Source organism: Notothenia rossii (assembly GCF_949606895.1).
Source record: "Notothenia rossii genome assembly, chromosome: 7".
Lineage (NCBI taxonomy): Eukaryota > Metazoa > Chordata > Actinopteri > Perciformes > Nototheniidae > Notothenia > Notothenia rossii.
Window position 1 is genome coordinate 36,104,078 of NC_136905.1, and position 22,034 is coordinate 36,126,111.

A 22,034-nucleotide genomic window follows, 5' to 3' on the forward strand; every position below is an offset into this window, starting at 1 on the left:
TCTTGACTACTTGTTGCTATCCTATTGTGGCATAAGCCGGCACATTTTACCGGCGTATTTTTCATTATGGTTCTACTTGTGATAGTCGGACATGAGTCATGACAACCTCATACCTGCCAACCCTAACGATTTGGGCGGTAGTCTACCGCTTTTGACATGTTTCTACCGCCTACCGACTTAGCTGGCCTTCCCTACCGATTTTCAATCTTCCCAAACTATAACAAATAAAAATGACACATAGACACTGGACTCGACTTTTTGGCGGACACCGTTTGCAGCGTGTCTGTGATCGCATGCATCATACAAACAGTCCTCTGTGTTTCTGAAAGAGAAACAACGTGCAGACCGGGGGTAAGGCAGCGTTACCCCCGACGAGGCATTTGAGTCCTGCAGGATTTTCCCGTTAATATCAGTGTCTCGAAAACACATGTTGGCGACTGAAAGACATCCAATGTTTGGTCTTTTCCGGAAGCATCCTACAGTATCTCAACTGAAAGAGGACCACAAAATATAATACAATTTTGAGATTTGGGGATATTTATCTCCCATTCTTTCACTTTTTCTGACATTTTCAACACCAAACATGTCGTTAATGTCTTTGTTTAGTGAACTACAGCAATCTGAAAGCCTGTACATTATTTATAACACACTTTATTAGTAGAAAAATGCAGGAAATGACTTTTTTAATGCAGTATTTTCTGATGTATGGCGCAACACAAAGATATTTCGCTCTGTGCAAACTTTTGACTCTAATATGTCAACAACATGAAACAAGAATATGAACCTGGCTTTATCCAATGTTCACACAAGAGTTCTACATCCTGACACGGTCAGTGTATGTTTTGGTCATTGGATTTTCTTTTCACAAAAGGATATTCAAAAACAAAAAACGACTGGATATTTTCTTTTCTTTTTCAAATTGAAAAACCAAAATTGAAATACAAGGCGTTTTTCTTTATCATGGTCAAAAATGGATTTACTAAACTTAAAAAACGGGATGATTTTCATTTTTTACTTCTCAAAACAAAAAATAAAATCACTAGAAAACAGAAACAAAAAAAGCTCAGTTTTTTCATATTCTGCTACCGGAAGTTTTCTTTCAAAATAAGAGCGCAGATGAGGACGGTCAATCCGTGTATCTACGGTCCATTTGTTTTCACAACGAAAACAGCCAGGACACATTTTGAGCCCAGCAAATTAATGTTATTAAGGGCTGTAAATATAATAGGCCTATGTCTAAAATGAACAACATTGTTTGGAGATTTCAACTATACAGCGATTCTGCACTGCGGTCAGCTCACCCGTCTCTCGAGTTTGTTATTATTTTTTCTGCCAATAGTTCTTTGTGAGGTCGATCCTGTTGGACTCAGTAGGCTAGAAGTGAAACTACTCCCAGAACAAGTACTATGAAGTACTTAATGTGTACTTTTTGAGTAATCCTCTGTCAATGTCCCCTCCTGAGTACAATAATGTATGTTTCTCTGCTATTTTGAATCAGCGTTAAAACATCTTTCTTCATGAGAAACATATTGTTGGACAGAGTATTTTAAGAGGATGGTAGACATGATATCAGCAATACTTCCAGTCAGTAGTCCGGCAGCAGCCTTTTTAACCCTTGGAAAGTCTTGCCCGCTATTTAAATTGACTTTGATTGAAGTTAATAACAATATTGATATTATATAGATATAGAGATATACATATTTGATGCAGTCTTTCTGAACAATTTTAAAATACTGCAAATTAAGAGTATTTGTAATGTTCTGCACAGATAGTGCCCTAACTTGAAAACAAGTGGCAGCTTTATTAATACAGCAGATGAAAAGATTTGTGGAAGGATAAATACTTCATGGGCTTCAATGGCTCTCTAGATAAAGGGCGTTTTATGGTTGCTTGTATTATCCTCAGATAGTGGTTTGTTTAAATAACTAGTGACATTTTAATAAATATTGCAAAAAAGGGCTCCAAAAAAAGGCATACTGTATATCCTGGCCAGTGTGTATTTGTTCAAGCACCACAAGATTCATAGTTTATAAAGTACAATTATGGTTCATTGCCCAAACACATACAGTAAAAATGCCTGTTTTTTAAGCCTTAAAATCGTGCAGGATAATGAGTTTACATTGTATTATACTTAAAGACAGGACTATTCAGTCAAGAGAAGAGAAAAAAGGAAAGAAAATTGTTATAATGGGTGATGTAACATTACTGAGTCCAACAGGATCAATCTCATGAAGGACTATTAGCAGAAAAAATAATAACAAACTGTAGAGACGGCTGGGTGACCGCAGTGCAGAATCGCTGTATAGTTGAAGTCTCCTAACAATGTTGTCCATTTTAGACATAGGCCTATTATATTTACAGCCCTTAATAACATTCATTATCTGGGCTCATAGTGTGTCTTGGCCGTTTTCATTGTGATTGCTAAATTCCCCTTGGTTATAATAATCACAGTTCCTTCAACAGGATACTGTAGTGATTCAAAGTGTGATTGTAGCATAGCCTACGAGTGCTTTGTTTTGAAATCACTTCCGTGAGTTTCGTCTGCGCTCTTATTTTGTAAGATTACTTCCGGTAGCAGAATATGAAAAAAGCATAAAAATTGTAGCTTTTTTGTTTCTGTTTTCTAGTGACTTTTTTTTTTTTTTTGAGAATTAGAAAATGAAAATCATCCCGTTTTTTAAGTTGAGTAAATCCATTTTTGAACATGATAAAGAAAAACGCCTTGTATTTCAATTTTGGTTTTTCAATTTTAAAACGAAAATCAAATATCCAGTAGTTTTTTGTTTTTGAATATCCATTTGTGAAAAGAAAATCCAATGACCAAAATATACGGGGTCAGTGTATTGTAACGTCCACCCGGACGTGTCGGAATGACGAGTGAAGCGTTCTCAAGTTAAACAGGTTTATTAACAACCAACGGCTCTCATCCGTCCTTTCTCACTCTCTCTCCTCTCGCGCCAACCTCTCACTCACCTGCACGCGCCCACACAGACACACACACAACAAACCCTCTGCTCCCCAACCCCGCCCCTACCTGCTCGCTCTCCTCACAGAAGCCTGACACAAACAGTTAACAGAACACTTGAACAATAAATGCAGATCGCTACAGTATGTTTTGTCAGTTTGATTTTTCGTTTAAACCAAAAGCCAAAAAACGAAAAATACCAGCCTTTTCCCGTTTTTTCGTTTTGTATTTAAAACGAAAAAACGGGAAACCAAAGCCGTTTTCTGGTTTTTGTTGTCTGAATCCAAAGACGGATAACGAGAAAACCTAATAAAAAAAAGTCTGTACGTTTTGTTAGTTTGATTTTTCGTTTGAACCAAAAAAACGAAAATACCAGCCTTTTTTCGTTTTAAATCAAAAACGAAAAAACGGGAAATCAAAGCCGTTTTCTGAATCAAAAAACAGATAACAAGAAGACCTAATTTAAAAAACGGTCCGGTTTTGGTTTTGGATAACAACCCTCTTTCAAATTTCCGTTTTGTATTGAAGAATGAAGAAAAAAAGTCCGGTGGACCGGAAGTTAAAGAACATATTTCAAAAATAAAAGACACGAGGCTATAATGGCAATGCTGTAAAAGTTCAATCCTGGAACCCGACCCTTGGCCCCCCTGCTTCCGGCAACCATGCTGACGAGGATACGTTTATTTCTGCATTCACATGAAGATATGCGTTTATAGAGAATACAAGTAATCTTTGCATAACTTTATTTCACTGACTTCCGGTTTGTACTGTGTTGTTAAATCCAGTGTCCAGCTTGCATACAGGTCTACAAGATTTACCTGTGACAAATGTCAGCGATGTGAACAGAACTGTCGCCCTACTTTCACCTGCACCCAGCAGCAAGCGGGATAACGATATCTCATACAGTTCACACAGTAATGGAACAGTTGTTAAACATTATTTTATCCAACTAGTCTTTACATTATGAATTTGATGTTTGTCTAAACTGCTCAGAAGCTGACAGCTGAGTTAGAACAGAAAGACATGCAGGCCATAATCACTAGACGCTCAAAAGAGGAATGTGTGTGTAAGGCTTACATGAACTGAATTGAAACACTGTCCATTAGTTGATTAATAAACAAGACATTCAAGTCAAAGTTTTAGGCATTTTCATTTGTAGCACGCTGTAAATATGGACTATGAATGAACACATGCAATGTGGAAACATAGTTTTATTCTCAATACTCATAACAGTATCAGACACAATGACTTTACTGAGAGTGAAGATGACATGAACATAGTTACTGTATGGTACTGAAGACATAATACAGTATATTGTATTTACCTCTTCCTCTAACTCTCTCTCCAGTGGCCTTCATTGTTGTGCACAACAAAGTGTTCAAGCTCAGGTTTCTAAGTGATCTAATTGGTTACATGACTTTTAACATGTGGGTAACATTCTGGGTGCAGGGGCTTGATAATTGAGTATGGTATTTCAATCGCAGTGTTTTGCAAATAACACACAGGCTGTTGGTTTTGAATGACGTGTCAAATGTAAATAAGAGTGTGTAGCTATTTGGTCAATCCAGTGTCCAGCTTGTCGCTGTGTGACAACGTCATGTTTGTTGCGATACCTACAAGATTTACCTGTGACAAATGTCAGCGATGTAAACAGAACTGTCGACCTACTTTCAGCTGCACCCAGCAGCAAGCGGGAGAAATGTTTCAAGTTGTACTTGTGAAGTTACGTCTACAATTAAAGGGTGAGTAATTAAGCTTTTATTTCTGTAACGTTAAACTTATTGTTTTTCTTCAACAAGTTTGACTACATTGAAAGATAGAGGAGGGTCAGTATGTACATTCTTAATGAACATACTTTGTATTTTGTATGTGTCAGGGAGGTGTTATGCTACAGGTCCATGAAGACAGGCACAGTGAGTTCAGGATGAAGTGTTCTTACTGTCTTAGTTACCGTCTGGTTAAACATGTTCCTGGAGATTCGGCTAATTTTAGACAGGTTAGACACAGCCAATAGTAAAACATAAACTTTAATATAACTAGCACAAGGTAACTACTCCCCAGAAATGGACTGACTGGTCTTTGTGTGCTGCACAGAGGTCACAGTTGTGTTTGGTTCCTGTTCTATTGTTAAAGAGTCATTTTTCTTCGTTCATAGTATAAAAGTAAATCAATTCATATCGGTATGTATAAGAAGTTGTAAGTATAGAAAACATTTAGGAACAAAGATGTGACTTCTTATTTACTCCTTAAAATAGCACCATTTTATTAAACCAAAATGTTACCATAAAATAAATAATACAAAGCAAACTGAATACGTATTTATTTTGTTTCTCTTCTTACAGGTGGGGCTGAAAGACTCGACCCCCGTTGAGCTGGAGCATCATGGCTGCAGGTGTGACGTGTGTTAATCTCCTGCTCCAGTGACATGACTCCCAGTGGGTCCCCAGTACTCAGCTGTACAGAGCAGCAGTGGTACGAACCAAGAACTATGTCAAGTCTGAGAATAATGTCATTGTTATTCAAATACTAAAACTACACACTCATTATGTCTCATACACACATCATCTCATAATTTCTATATCTTGCTTAAACCCGGTGTGTAAAACCAGGCCCGGTAGAGAACATGGCTGGGATGTCCGCAATCCAAAGCAGAGAACAATGTCAGAGGAAGTAAAGTGAGAGATTAGTAGTTATGTGAAAGTAAGCTATGCACACAGAATAGTTGATTTGTTGATGTCTCTGAGAGCTGTTGGATCTGTCTGCCCTCAAAGTGCCAGGGATCTACAAGGGCTTCACTGCTGCTTCTGCACTGTGAGGGAGCCACTAGTGGACTCTGCTCTCGGTAAAGTTCAAGCTGGCAGTCCCTATATATCCATAATCAGTGTATTACCTACAGTAGACCAGTGGACAAACATACAGGAGCAGAGCCATGTACTGCTGAGGACGTGGGCAGAAGCAACGTTTATGTTATGTTTATGTTATGTTATGATATACAGGTATGTATTTATTTATAGAAGGACCATGCATACAAAATATACATTAATCTCAGCAAAGAGAAGAGATGCAATATGCCGGATTATAGCTAATAGCTAATTTCCATCTGTGGTCCTGGTGACTTTGTTGGTATTGGTACTCGATCTGCGCATGCACGCGATGGACATATCCAGTGGTTAAAGCACCGCCTCTGGCGGTCATCCGGGATTCATAGAACCGTAGTTATAGACGTAACTATCGAACTATTTGTGTACCCAAATGACACAGATTTCCTGAGATTACAATACATTTTCAGTTGCAATATTGGTTGAGAGGGCTTGGAAAAAAAACGTTGAATATTATTGAGCATAATGCATTCAAAGAGATGGAAAGGAGGCTGGGTTATAATTGAAATGAGCTGAAACTGCCTGACAAAAGCTCTGCTGAAGTGATTATTATGAAGTCAGATTTGGGTCAATATTCTCACGCGCAAAACAAGCTACTCACGAGTGGAAAATGTGCTTTTACACGCGCATGAAATGACCCTCGCACGCAGATTAAACCCCCGCTAGTGGCTATGCGAGAGACAGCCCTCTTGCTCGCTCACGGGAGTGTCAGCCTCACTCGCTCGCGGAGTCTGTCTGCGCAAGCGTGAAAAGTTTCTGACAATTTGGGGCGGAGCCACTGGACTTTGATTGACAGCTGCCAGGAAGCCCGGAGTTGCCAGGTTTGACAAATGCCTGAACCATCAAGAGCCGAGGAGTGATAGCAGGAAGATATGTAGGCCGAGAGTCTCAGTTATCAACACACATGGAAGTCGAGGAGAAAGAGAAACACAGCGCACCGAAAAATACCTACAAATCAAACGTTTGGCAACACTTCTGATTTTTCAAGAAAGACGGACAACTTGAAAAATCGCTCGCAAATTGTAAACGATGTCGTGCCGCTTTAAAGTACACAAGTAGTACGAGGAACTTAGCGACGCACATAAAGAGGCGACATGGGGTCTGCGGCTGAAAAGAAAAACCTGAAAGTTAGACATATGAGTTAAATCACTCAGTGAGGTGTTATGTCAGAGAGAGTGGTGTTTAGTTTACAACAGCCTGTGACTGCATAAAAGTTTAAATGTCTTCCTTACTGTAAGCAGTTATGAAATACCTGTTTGTGAAAGGTTATTTGTATTTTTTATTGTTCATATAGAAACCACTGCTTTCTGCTCACTGGTGAGTTAGCCTATGGATGAGTGTTAAGCACATCAGGCTGGCAGCTGTATGGGCATTGCACTATGGTAGTTGTTATTTGCACATTATTAATCCTAGGCAATGCATCCTTAAATTGTTTAACTGTAAGGGTGTTATACAATTGTACTGTACTCTGGAGAGTTTTTTAAGGTAAAAAAGGTAAAAAAGAAACGACATGATTGGATGTGCAGTACTAGTAGAGAGAACCAAATATGTAAAGCACTTTTTTGTTAATGTATGATTTGCTGCATATGAGGAATACAACCAAAATCCTCTGTCGTACCATATTGAAGTATCATTATTTTGCATCGTGTTGAATCGTATCCATAGACTGTATATATAAATGGATGTAGGGTCCGTGATGTCACCCATAGGATTCTGCAGAGTTGCCGAGAAGCCCTTAGTAGGCGGAGTTGGCCACTATACAGCTCGACAGTGACGTCAGAGTTCAACTCCCACCTTCTCCAGCCTGCTCCAAATAAGGACAAAGAGGCGGAGCCGAGGCGGGACCTGCTGGGTTATGGCAGCGCCGTATAGATAGAAGAGTTACGACAGCGGAAGTCCAAAAACGGTTATCGTCACGTGGTTCATGTAGACGAGGATCGTTCCCCGGAAGTTCCTGGCGGGCAATGTGAATGCATTGATAACAGGAGATAGAACTACGATTTTTGGTAATTATTAGTGAATAAAGGTTTTGATTTGCAATATTTATACAACAAATCGATATGTGTATGTATTTACATCAATATGTTTTAAAAAATAAAATAGAATTTGCTAATATTAAGTGATAATATTAGGATTAGTGTGAACAACTAGTTTACATGTTAGGCTAACAGTGCCTTGGTTAAAGAGCCTGTTGCTGTTTATTTATAGCTTTGAATTCTTTCAAACCAATATTATCTTCTTAAACTTGTATGGTAGTCAGGAGCATCACTTTCTAATGTTTATTGATATATTTAGAGGGAGGGGATCTAAAGGAATGCTTCAAAATTCAGATTAGATTAATTTCTACCATTTTCTTAAATTCATGGTAGTTTCAGTAATCCCATGGTAATTGAGGACACAAGTTATCTAAATGACTAATGTCATCTTTATGGCTTTCAGAAAGGACAGGAGACCGACAGGTGACTATCAAAGGACTAGCAGCAGCAGCAGCAGCAGCAGCATGATGATGATGTTAAATGTGTTGTTTTAGAAACATCCATTGCAAATACATGGAATTCAATAAACATTGAATAGCATATCATGCAGTTTGTCTGTGCCTTTTCCTCCGTGTTGTCCTGGTTTGCTGTGCTGCCTCCTAGTCGCCACCATGGTTTGCTGTGCTGCCTGGGGATGCTCAAATCGCTCCGAGAAAGGAGTACGAATGTACGGCTTCCCGACTGACACAGAGCGGAGGAAAAAATGGCTGGCTCAGGTCAGCAGGAGCAATTTCACGACCAACAGCAAAAAAATATGTGAGGTTATTATATACAAACACTGCATTTTCACTTTTTCACAAAACGAAAACCACACCATTGGGAAAGCTAAATGTTTTGTTTAATACAAAAAAACAGGGAAAGGCTTGAAAAACACAGAGTTGAGACTCAGGGTGCAGGGTGAGGGTCTCAGTGCAGGTATTCAGGCTCCATTGAATCCCCCTCTGGTTCTTGTGCTGAAAGAGGGAGTAACAGACAGGAGAAAGGGTTATACAAACCTATATAGCACACCTATTGGATGGGAAATTGCCTTGGGGAGATGAGGTGTGGTCTTTGTTCCCAACTGAAGTTATGGAACTTTATTATTTGTGAGTTTAACAAAGTATGACAAATGGCATCAGTAACAGATGTGATATGAATTTCTATAAAGTTGTCTCACATTCTTGGTCATATTTTATATACAGTATGTAATGAGTATAACATGTCCAGTAAGTATAAAGTGTTTCCTAATACCGTGTATTCAACCACTATGGAATATGTATGTGGGCAGACAAAACTGAGTTGTTCTGTGTGTGAAGTAACCTCAAGTCACTCCGCAGGCACATTTTGATGCAGACCAGTTTGTCAAGACAAAAAAGGGCAAGACTAGGCTGAGAGCAGAGGCTGTACCCACCATCTTCGTGCATCGCCCTGTGGTCAAAAAGAGAAGGGCCCCTGCACCACGATTCACCCCGGGACCTGTGTCTACAAAGCCCATAACTCATGATCACAGCTATAGTGTGAAAGTTGACACAGGCATAATAAGTATGAACTCTTAGTAACAAAAGTCATATTTCTTATTTTTAATTTGTATAATATTTTAAATGTTCGAAAATCTACAGTGCCATGTCTTCTACTTACATTAGTCTCAAAGATTGAGGGAAGAAGGGATGAGGAGACTGAGAGAAAGGAAAGTGAGGGTGAAGAAAGAGAGGACATGGCTAGTGAGGAAAGACAGGGAGGGTGGACACCACCCACTCAGCCAGCAGCCAGTCAGCATACGAGGGAACCAGCAGCCAGTCAGCATACGAGGGAACCAGCCGCCAGTCAAACAGATCTATTAAAAAAATGAAAGAGAAAATGAAAGAGCCAAGAAGGAATCACCAAAAAAGCAAAGTCTGCACTAAGAAAAATCAGGAAGGAAAATGCAGCTCTCAAGAAAACAATGAAAATCAGGGACAACAAATATAAGAAAACGTTTTCAAAAGACCAACTTAAGGCATTAGGCAGACTCACCACAAAGGGGATGAAATGGAGCAATGAGACAATTAAGAAGGCTTTAAAAATTTGCTTTGCGTGCGGACCAACGGGTTACAAAACTCTGCAGGAATTGCAGATTCCCCTTCCAGGAATAAGGACACTGCAAAGAAGGATGCAATGTGTTAAGTTTGAGCCTGGTGTGTAACAGCTAACATCAATGCCCCTCCACCCGTAACATCACTGCCCCTCCACCTGCCAACATCACTGCCCTCCACCTGCCAGCACCCAGCCAGAGGAGCGCAAACAACAAAAACAAGCAAGGTGTCCCGTCATGTACCTGGAAGTTTGGGTTGGCAAAATGGAGTAAGAGAGGGACTTGAAAAACCTTGGTGGCTTTCTACTCATGTTGTTACAGTTGTCTTGGTTACAGCTCTCAATTTTTTTTTTGTGCCATTCCCACATCTTTAGAAAATATGAAATAAATGAAGTGAAATCAACCTCTTCTCTGGAGAAAAAACTTTGATTTCTCTGTCTTGTGAGTTTGCAGTCTTGCAGTTTTGCTCCTCCACCTGTAACATCACTGCCCCTCCACCTGCCATACAGTAGGTTACTAACACGATTACTTATATAATACAGTGATAGAATACATGTTTAGTATCCTTACTTATATAAAACAGTAGTATTAAACTTACCTTGTGTTTTCACTCTCACTTAAGTCCCTCTCCCTTTGCCATCAATCCAAAATCAGCTGAGCTGCAACATAATACAGACAGGTAATAATCAACATAATCACAAGGACACAATATGGCTCTGCTAAAAACACTCACTCTTACACGCACCAGTTATATTTATCTAATATTTAACTCCCTCCACCTCCGCATACAATCCCGTTTAGAAGCCTCTCTTCTCTAATTCAACAACGTTGGACGAAATGACATTAAGAGAACGGAATTTACAATTAAAAGGCTGTTCAACGTGTGTTGCTAACTTGATCCGGAATCCTAGCTTTATCTGTTATCTGTAAACGTTCCCTAAATCTACTAATTTAGGGATAATCCACTGACATCCTTTAATACACATGTTAATTTGAATCAGATGTACTGATAATATCCGCAATATAAATCTTTAAACTTCTTCTTACCTTTAAAAGTCCGTCACGAACGGTCTATTATGCTGCAACTCTACAGCTCTGCTAGCCTTGGCGCTAACTTCCGGGGAACGATTGAGAGGCTCCACGATCCGCCATTGCTGTATAAAAGTGGTCCATTGGAGTGAACGGAGATGACGTAACTCTCAGTCTATAGAGAGGCGAAGTCACGCCCATCTACTTCCGGTCCATGGGACCCAGAAAGCGAAAAATTATACATTGAATTTAATGGAGAGAGAAAACGTATCTTTTGATCCCGTTTGAATTGTGCCACGAACTACACATATGATGTTTGTCAATCTTAAACAATCATTTCCATGTCAAAAAAGTCACATTTTGTCGTAAAACTGTTGAAATATAAGACTATGAAAAATACGCGACTACAAAGACTACAAATCCCAAATCCCATTCTGGGTCGCGCATGTGATGTCACAGGCGATAATGCTCCAAGTGGTTGCGACTCGTAATTAAAGCGAAGAAGAAGATTTCATAACTGATTTATTCCCTCCAATAAATATAAGAGATTGCTCCAATAAATTCACTTTTAAAAGATGCCTGTGTGCTTTGTACCATGTTGTAATCACAAAAGTGATCATACCACTTGCTCGTTCTATCGCTTCCCGTCTTATGAAAGGACCAGGAGTCGCTGGATCAGACATATCAGGTAATATCATAGGTAATATACATGTTGTGCATGGAACATAGTCAAGCTAGCTACCTAGCTAGTAGCGACGAGTAGCGAGCACGTTAGTTAGTGTTAACTGTGTTCGTTATTCTCCCGTCCAGGAGAGAAGCTTTAAAATAGGAGACTAAATGGAGTCTCTGTGAAAGTTCAATTGGGTACTTTAATTTAAAAAGGCGCGGGTTGGTCACAAGCATGATATTGTTCAGTCAGACAAACAGCTGTGATCTGGCTCTCCTCGATAGGGAAGAGAAGAGAATGGATCTCTCCTCCGGTGCTGTTATATATCCTCTGCTGGCTCCTCCCCGCCAGCCGGCTCGCCTCGTTTCCAATGTCCGTTATTGCATTTAAACAGAGGATTGGTACTTTTCACATTCAATATATGCTTAACACGCCGTTTCTCCTCATATTCTCTTTCATCACTTTTCATTTAACACATTCTAAACGCTGTAATCAATACTCTAAAAAATACTTCTCGGCTCGTTTGGTTTCCGGTCATTCCGGATGTTGTCACATGCTACTCTCGTCTGTAAACAATAATGTATTCAAATAAATTGTACCTTCATTTAATATTCAGCATGGTAGTATCTCGACATCTATAGTTGTAGTGTTAAATCAGTAGGCTTCGGTTTGCACCACTCCATATCATTTCGCTACTAAATTCACCTCTTCAGGAAATCGTATATTAGCCACATGCTAAATGCTAACCGGAGATGAAGGATTTTCAGAATAAAAGCTTAACTGCTTGTGCACAAGAATTTCTGGTTTTTCAGTATAAAAGAGCATTAAAACTGACGGCATGTTTAAACTACATTTCCCCATTAAAACATTGATTTTAATTTCTAACAGTCCCTCCTTACACACCTAAAAGGTGTACAATCAAATGGAATGGTTTTACAGCCGGCTTTACAAAAATACAAGATAAATTCTTGTCTGTGTTCAAACATAAAAGTTTTCCCTTGTGCATAACTTCTAGTGTTTACATTCAATATCATTCTTCAAAATAGCAGCAATGGCTTGGTATCAGAACATTTCTTCCTTCCTCCTTTCACAGAAACCGTTCTCATACCACGCTCAGTGTTAAGGCACTTGTTTTTACAAAGTGAAAAGAAACAAACCATTTTAGAATAGCAATGATTTTTACAACATGAGATCCACCATATTAGAATAGTATAAAGTAATAAAGAATAAAATAAAATATCTTGGATTGGCAAAGTAAATTGAAAAATAAAAATAAACTATCTTGGAATAGTGTAAAGTAAATTGAAATGGATTCACTCCATTTTAGCATTTTATTTTGCTCACTTCTTCACATGATTTCATAATGTAAAGAATCACATCAGCTGGACATTCATTGATCAATCTCATCTCCGAACATCCATATCATTTAAACTAACTCATCATTGTCATCAACATCTGAATACGGGGGTTGGTCGTCTTGTTCTGCTAGCATTTGTAATTATCTCCTCATGAGAAATGTACCCTCCCTCCTTTCATACCATTTAAGGTATGAAAGTAATATGTTCTCTAGAAGGGGCCGTCGTGATCAATCGGTACGTTCTACTCTGGGGTACGGCATTCTAGACAGTCATTTCTGGGAGAAGATTTTGGTCAGTTACAACAGTTGTAGAGTTTCATCACTTAAAAGTTCCTACTCAGAAACTTTGGGTGGTCTGTTCTAATGCTGTGATAAAGTCCCTGAAATGGTGTGAGAACCAGTGGAATATCAATAACTCATTATACTAATTTATTTTCAATTCTGGTCTACTTAAATAGCTATGCTAACCCCTTTAACAGTGTGTGGAACCTTGGGTGCTAGAGTATGTGATAATTACTCCCTCCTTTAACAAGAACTTTAAAACAGAAGTCATTTCATTAATGGTTTGCAGTTCAATTCAGGAATTTACACCTATGGCAGATATGTTTCTCCTTTAAATAACATCTCTAAAAGTCAGGTCATCACTGATTGAATGGATGACCTTTAGGAGCTGGTGGCGCTTGTCTTTTAAAACTCATACTCTGGTGCCGTGCGCTCCCTCTGAAGCTGCAAGTAAGATTTAAAACATCTGCAGGGTGGGTTGAGCGACCCCTTCTCCCTGAACGATATTTGTTGTAAAATATGCACCATTACAATGAGTGATCCAAGGCCCCCCATGTATTACTCCCAATTATATTAGTTTTTTTAAATTAAAATGTGCAATCTCTCTTTTGTCTTTTTAAAACTCTACATCTTGGACAAAAAACAAATGTTATTTCCACCTTAATCTTCCCTCCTGAGGTAATAACCATGCTACAATGGAGATATCAATACTCTAGATTGGAATACTATCTTTGGCTTGGTACTAGCTCTACCTTTAACATTTTCCATACAAATAAAGATTTGTCTGCTTTTATAGAGTGGTTACTAAAACCATCCCTTTAAACTGTAGGTCTATACTGTAACAAATAAAATCTTACCCAAATTCACACATGAATAAAAAAAACTCTTGAAGAATAATTTGTTCATATGATGAAAAGATTGAATAATATGTTCTACCCTCAGTGTGTTTTTAGGGTTATTTAATAGTTTCCTCTTTCTTACTTTATAAATTCACCAATTGATTAATTCATGGCTAATAAACCTTTTTCTTTACGTATTTCTCGTTGGTGAATAAGTGTGTTTATGTGTAAACTCACTCACTCCCGTTTTCCTTCTCTCCCCCTCTGGTTGTCAAGCCACGACCCCCTCACGTTCTGCCGGACCATGCCAACTCCTCCGTCCTGTCCTCTTCTCCGTCCACCTTCTCCTCAGTCCATCCGCTCTTGGATCCTTCCGCTGTAACTCTCTTCAGTGTCCCATCTGCTTTGCTTTTCATCTCCTCCTTTACAGTCTCTACTTTGCTGCATGGAGGGCGTATTCCGCTCTCATGTCCCACACTCTGCTCTTGTGTCCAAATCTTGTGGCTCAGCTTGGAACTTCATGTCCTGTGGGGGACCGATGAGAGTGTGCCTTTTATGTCACCTGTAGTTCTGGATTCCTCAGGTGGAGATGGTTCAGCTCTGCTTCTCTGTCTGTTCGATGGAGGAGGAGGAGTCTTCCGTGGTGAGGTCTTTTGTCTGCTTGGAAGTTGGGGTCGTAGCGTTCTGACAGGCGGAGATAGAGAGAGAGAGATCTCGGGACGCATTATCTATAGTTAACACACTGAGGTAAAATAAATCCAATCTTTCCCACTCTATTTTCCTAACCATACTATCTTTCTTTGATGTTAAATGTCATCTAAGCCCAGTTAATGTTTTCTAATAATTGTACCATATCCCTAAACATTGTTTTCACCCACTGTAACATGTTTACTCCAATTAACTCTTTCAGGAAACCACTTTCTTCTATACATTTAAATACCTAGATGCTTCAAGCACCACATATTTCACACACTATAAAGGAACGTCTCCATATTTTCTCCATCACTTTAAATCTCACTGTTATTTAGAACATAAGTAACTTTGGTGACTGGAAATATCTGCAATGTCGCCACTGTCTGCTAGGAAATTTTGTTCATAGAGTTTGTACGTACAAAGCTGTACTTGTGGGTTAGTAGCCTGTGTCTAACTATCATTTTCAATAATTGTGCTCAGGTCACCGGTCGGTTGTTCATAAACTTAACAGGGGGTGTTTCTGGTACAGACTAAAACATGGATCCAGTGTATTTAGAGATTCCCCTAATCTGTAAATCCCCATCACTTACATATCCCGATCACTTAAACCCATCTCATCATTTGATACAAGAACTGCATATAGGGGGGTGAATCATCTGGATTATAACCGCCTCTTGTTTGGGAACGAGTATTTCTAACTCCTCCTCTTGTTGCTCAGCTGATCTTTTGGCTCTGAGGATAAGTGGAAGTCTGTGAAACGCAGCTGGAGTCTTGTTAGTGATGTGGGCATTCTCTATGAGTGAACTAATGGTTCCATGTTTTACTTGATATTGTACTCCCCTTCCAACTAACAAGGTGCCAAGTGTAATGAGCACAATCAACAATGCTATTCTGACTCTTATCCCTAGGGGACCCCACAATTGGTTTGGCTTTGTTCTCGTCATCATCTCTATTTTATCCCTGGTTGTGTCCGTTACAGAATTGAAATAATGAGTCCAAAAATAACATACAAAAAATTGGACTCTTTTTCAGATGTAAAACAAAAAAATAGGTTTTCATATTAATGTACAATCTATAAAAATCTATAGACAATTTGTCTTTTGAGCTGTTTCTATCTTTATCTTATTTCTATTTATTGTTTTGTTCCAGCTCTGCCAAATCAGTCCTAACTCCCAATAATGTTCTGGAAGTCCCCAGTGAAGGGTGACAATGTGTGAGGTGGTGTCAATTTGCTCCTTTTTCTTTACCTTTAAACCGGAGCGCGTGTGAAGTTTGTTACAACCTTTCACGCTTCCGTCCACCGGGGATGAGCCCACTGTCTTTTGTGAACTTTCACCCTCACCCAATCACCTGGCCGAACAGGAGTCTCTTCTGGTGTCTCGTCTGGTATCTCTGTAGTTTTCCTAGCCTGCTGTGTAGACAAAACTTGCATAATATTACTCAGAGTTCTGACATATTCATCCACTTCTATTTGTCTAATATCTAAAACTGGACCACTCCCTCCTTGGAGAAGGCCCAAGCTTTGGCATACCTCTTGTTGTTATGAGACCTATTGTCAACTACATGTTATTATTTATTAACTACGTCACTGAAATCAACATATCTGTATAATCATGACACTCCCTCCTTTGAGCATAAAATGCTCAATTAATATTGCAATGATTACCCTATTATGAACAGGACATGTAAAACCCATAACGTTGCATTAAATAAATATAAATTCTCCGTGTACCCACAAGGCGTACAAAAATATCATATGATGTATGGCTTTCTGATGGCATAAATGCATATTCACAAAACATTTCCCATTAGCACTTCTAATAGTTTACTTGTCTCAATAATGGCTTTTGTCATGGTATTATGCATCATCGTTGCTGCGAAAAACAATACCCCTGGTGTCGCTAATGCGTCTCGATAACTCTAGGATTAGAGGATTGGTTGACACTGCTGAACTAACATATGATAAAATAATCTGTCTCCAAACTGGAGGGAAAATATGAACTATTCTCACAGAGAGTGACCTGCATGAAGGGCTGGTGCCCCTCACTCAAATGAGATATTGCCTTACGCACTACACTATAAATCAGTAAAGTTACTCAAGAATAAATAAATAAAGACTGATTCTTGAAACTGTTGTAATAACCCTACAACTTCTTCATCAGTGTTATGTTATTTAATCTGCGGCTCATGCCTTAAAACAGACACTTCAGACCGATTATAAAATTGTGTTTATGAGAAAAATGTAATCTGACTCCATAAATCACATAATTGTTTGATTAAAAACTGCACTTCTGGCTAAGAATAAATGAAGTTCCCCTTTAAACACAGCCCCGGTCTTCTGACGGGGTCTATCTATGTACTGGCTGGAAAATGTTGGGCCAGTCTCTGTCGCTCCGTCACATCTTGACCTCACTAGTTGTGTGGACACAATAGTTTTCTGTGTGGGGGAACAACATCACTTGTAATCTGTATCCTTCTCATAATTACAAAAATAGTCTGCTAAATGTTCTACTCTGCTACTTCTAATTGGTGGATGCTCTGTGTAAATGCAAATTCAAAGCAAAAGGAGCAAATTGAATTTGCATTTCACGAAATGGCGATTGCCCTGTCTTTGTTTTTCCACATGTGGGGTGTAAACAAGATGGCACCCGATTATTTCGCACTCTGACCTGTAGACAAAGAGATTTGTCCATGCGGCTCTCAGGTGGGAGTTTAAACAATGGCGAGGTGATCTTTAAACGAACCGTAACAAAGTAAACCACTGGTGTGGTATTATAAACCCTGAAATACAAGCCAAAACAACACTTAGTTTAAAATAACAACATTTCTATCTAGTTTACTATGAAAAAATGGGCTACTATGAAAAAATGGGCTTTATCTTATTGATATCATCACTTAAAGTTAGGAACCCTTACGCACTAGCTATAAACCTGTTCACGTAATATTTGACTTTATAGTCGACTATGGTTAACTGTTGCTATTTGGACACGCCAAACCGGGACTAATATGGAGACCTATCAGCCACTGATAATAGACCGTCGTCTTATTACTGCACTGCTGTTGTAATTCCGATTACCGTAACCCACCCGCAATATCTTTTTTAAACAGAACAGTTTTAACCACTGATAAAGGCTTAGACCTTAACCAAGCCTTTCTTGAAAAGGACTTTCTTTAAAGCACTGACTTCGGTCTTAACCCTGAGTTGATTCACTATGCCCCGCTGGTTTTCACTTACTCGGCCCTTAACAGATTTGCTATGTCTCCAGATCTTAACAAAAATCGTCAAATGGGCTATACACCCTTACGTCATAGGCTAAATAACTATTAACGTAACAAGAGACACCTATGTGAAAGCAGCAAGACACCTATCCGAAGTACAATGTCCACACACTATATATTTAAAATTCAACACCCACACGTGGTTAATAGCATGCAGGGTTAATGGAACAAAAGAAAGTGTGAACTCACCCTGCTTGTGACAAAACAACGCCTCGTGGTTTTAGAGTGATTATTTTATCAATTTGGGTTGTTTTAACATTAAAATGCACAGCTATTTTCAGGATCAGCCGGCTGCCGTCAAACACACAAATCTAACTTTGCCTAGTTTAACTAGTGAAGAATCTTTGTCATAACAGGCATCTTCTTACCGATTGATTTGAGCTCTTGTGTGTCGAATGGCTGCAAGCGTCTCCAGGAAACAGCCGGTTGGTTTTCTCTCCTCGGTCAGCGAGATCACGTCGGGGTCACCAGATTGTTAACTGTGTTCGTTATTCTCCCGTCCAGGAGAGAAGCTTTAAAATAGGAGACTAAATGGTGTCTCTGTGAAAGTTCAATTGGGTACTTTAATTTAAAAAGGCGCGGGTTGGTCACAAGCATGATATTGTTCAGTCAGACAAACAGCTGTGATCTGGCTCTCCTCGATAGGGAAGAGAAGAGAATGGATCTCTCCTCCGGTGCTGTTATATATCCTCTGCTGGCTCCTCCCCGCCAGCCGGCTCGCCTCGTCTCCAATGTCCGTTATTGCATTTAAACAGAGGATTGGTACTTTTCACATTCAATATATGCTTAACACGCCGTTTCTCCTCATATTCTCTTTCATCACTTTTCATTTAACACATTCTAAACGCTGTAATCAATACTCTAAAAAATACTTCTCGGCTCGTTTGGTTTCCGGTCATTCCGGATGTTGTCACATGCTACTCTCGTCTGTAAACAATAATGTATTCAAATAAACTGTACCTTCATTTAATATTCAGCATGGTAGTATCTCGACATCCATAGTTGTAGTGTTAAATCAGTAGGCTTCGGTTTGCACCACTCCATATCATTTCGCTACTAAATTCACCTCTTTAGGAAATCGTATATTAGCCACATGCTAAATGCTAACCGGATATGAAGGATTTTCAGAATAAAAGCTTAACTGCTTGTGCACAAGAATTTCTGGTTTTTCAGTATAAAAGAGCATTAAAACTGACGGCATGTTTAAACTACATTTCCCCATTAAAATATTGATTTTAATTTCTAACATTAGCATTACATTACTTAGCCTTGTCATTTTTAGTAGCCTTACCATGAAGTTATTATTTTATTACATGAAGTAAACCAAAATGTTAAACAGTAAGAGTAGTCATCATGGTAAGTATTTCGTGAAACATTTGAAGAGTAGCCTACTGCGCCCTCCACCGGGTGCTAAGGAAGCAGTTCAGGGAGAGTCGAAGGAAGGCAGGCAGGCAGGGAGCTTTGCATGACATTCTTCTGAACATGTGTCATTGTGATGACAGTGAGGCAGAGTCAATCTGTTTGTTGGAAAGACAGTAGTTGAGTGATTACTGAGAGAAAATGATTAAAATAGATAATTATTCAGTGTTGTTACTTTAAAGTGTTGTTACTGACCTTTTTCTCTTTTATTTTCTTTACCTCACCTGTAACTGCTGAGACCCTGAGGAACATGCACACTGACCTGCTCTGGCAACCTGATTTCCACTGTACGTAATAGTATTTGCCAAATACTATTTGGTTATGGTATATTATTTATATACATCAAAGGCACAATGCACCCCCCAGAGAGACACATGTATTGAGTGTGATATTTTGCATAGGTCATGTGAAATCATCTTTACATACTAGAAAACTGTAGGAGCGGCAACTTGTTTTGAAATAGAATTTTTAATATCCGATAATAAAGTTGATCTGTTTTCTTTATTCTTCTCTCTTCCCAGCTCCATCCATCACCGTTCTCTGTTCCTGCAGGTCCTGCTTGCTAATCAATGCTTAATTTTTTTACACAATTACAAATAAAGTCAATGTATTGTATGACATGAAGTTGTGCTTCATTCTGAGTCAATAATAAATCCATTCTGCCTTCAACTGCAAAATGATTGTGGACTGCACCGACATCCATGTAGCTTCCCCCCAGTAAGATGAACCAAGCAAAGCTGACACAAAGCTGTGCTCTTAAGTTGACATGAAGAATTTGTGAAATATTGGTAATTATTTGGAAAAAATGACTGACGATGCAGAAAACTTTTTTTATTTAGGAACAGTGGTCAGGTGAAGCATTTATCACTACATATGTGTTACACTGAAAAGGCCAAACACACTGGCCAAACACACCTCGTTTACAACTCCCCAGTTGACAGCCATGACTCCGTCTAAATTGTACCCCCCAAGCACCCTCTTCATGAGGGACGCGCATGGAGTGGATGAAAGTCCCGACCTCAGCACAGCACCAAAATTGCTGGCTGTCAACCTGCCCTGCCTGTGTAACTCCCACTGAGGATTTGTCCGCTGTCCTACGGTGGCTGTCTGGATGGCAGCTTGCTGGTCTCTGCTCAGTCGCATTGAGGCAAGAATTGCCTCAAGCCCCCGACCCCCATGCTCCTTCACCAGCTCCGGCACGGTGAAAATGGCCTGATGTTGAGGCTGCAGCTCTGGCTCAGGTGACAAAAGCCATGCCACGCTGCGCCCCTCAGTGCAGACCTGAACCAGTCTACTTCCTCAGTGGCGATGTCTCTGGCCAGTGGGTAGTATGTCTCCTCTTGCTGTTGGTAGAGTTGAGACACCGGCTGGACTACTTTTGAAGTGCCAGGCTTCCTCCACTGGCACTCAACTTCTGTGGAGCTGATCTGCCACATGGCAAATATTGCCAATGCTGCAGCGTGGCTGCATTTGTACATCCCCCGTGCACAACCAGAGACAGCGCTCTGCATCGCGCCATCCTCTCCCATGTAGATCTGTACAAATAAAGTAAGTACCATGTTTGTTAACATGCTATAATAGATTGAATGAGCAATACAAGGATGGTCCAGATCTGGGGGTGGGAGGGTTTACTTTTCCATAGTTTTGTCCTCTTGTCTGATTGTTGTTATTGTTTGGTTTTTCTGATTTTTTTGTAATTTGTGTTGTATTGGTTGTGATTGTTAATTGTATTTTTTTAAATGTGTACATTTTTGAAAAACATTTGATCAACAAAAAAGGATTTGGTCAGGATCTAGACTCAGTGTGTTTATGAATTAATCAATGCTCTCTACATTAGGAAAACACATACCAGTGTACCAGAGGGAGTCACACACAGCTGTGCCTAGATAACCAAACAAATTGACAAGATAACCAAAATCCTTGAATCTACACACAGCAAATAAACTGAAATGACACAACGAGATGTAAAAAGGAGATCACACATATAGTCGATATAAAACTGTCCGCTTCAATCTGAAGAGCAACTAAAACAAAACACGGGAGTGTACCTTGTTCTTGTGAACACTAATGTTATCCACAGCACACACCCGTATACAGTACACCGGTTCTAGGTTCTGATTGGCTCTCTAGGTTGGCATTCTAGCTTCTGACTGGCTGTCTAGGTTGTCAATCACAGCCGTGGTTCATATTATGCTAGTCGACTCTTAACATCGCTAAACTTTTTTTCTTGACGGTTTTCTCAGTCAACTAATGCTATTGATAACAGTAACATAAATTAACACAGCCCTGCACACTGCAGTCATTATATGCCGGGTCTGTGGTTCATCATCTTCTTTTTCATTCTCCTTATTATATTACTCACCGAAACCTTGTAAAGCCGGGGTCCCGCATGCTGGCTCTTACAGAACCGACTAACTCCCCTTTCGTGTATGTACAGCTCTCAACGTGCCCAGACTTGTATTGATTTTCACCTCGTTTTATACTTTTATTCTCATTCTGAAAGAATGAGGTGAAATGTGCCAACGTGACGGTCATCTTT

At 39.5% G+C, this 22,034-nt stretch overlaps 1 long non-coding RNA gene across 2 annotated transcripts; it reads right to left on the bottom strand.

Moving 5' to 3' along the window:
- Window positions 1–8,701: 8,701 nt before the first annotated feature.
- LOC307013008 lies at window positions 8,702–19,150 on the bottom strand. Of its 2 annotated transcripts, none has more exons than XR_013800811.1 (2): window positions 14,346–19,150; window positions 8,702–8,833 (listed from the first exon to the last, which is right to left on the bottom strand). It is a non-coding gene; the product is annotated as an uncharacterized lncRNA (long non-coding RNA). The 2 variants fall into 2 exon arrangements; XR_013800812.1 differs by having other exon boundaries at window positions 14,342–19,150.
- Window positions 19,151–22,034: the final 2,884 nt, after the last annotated feature.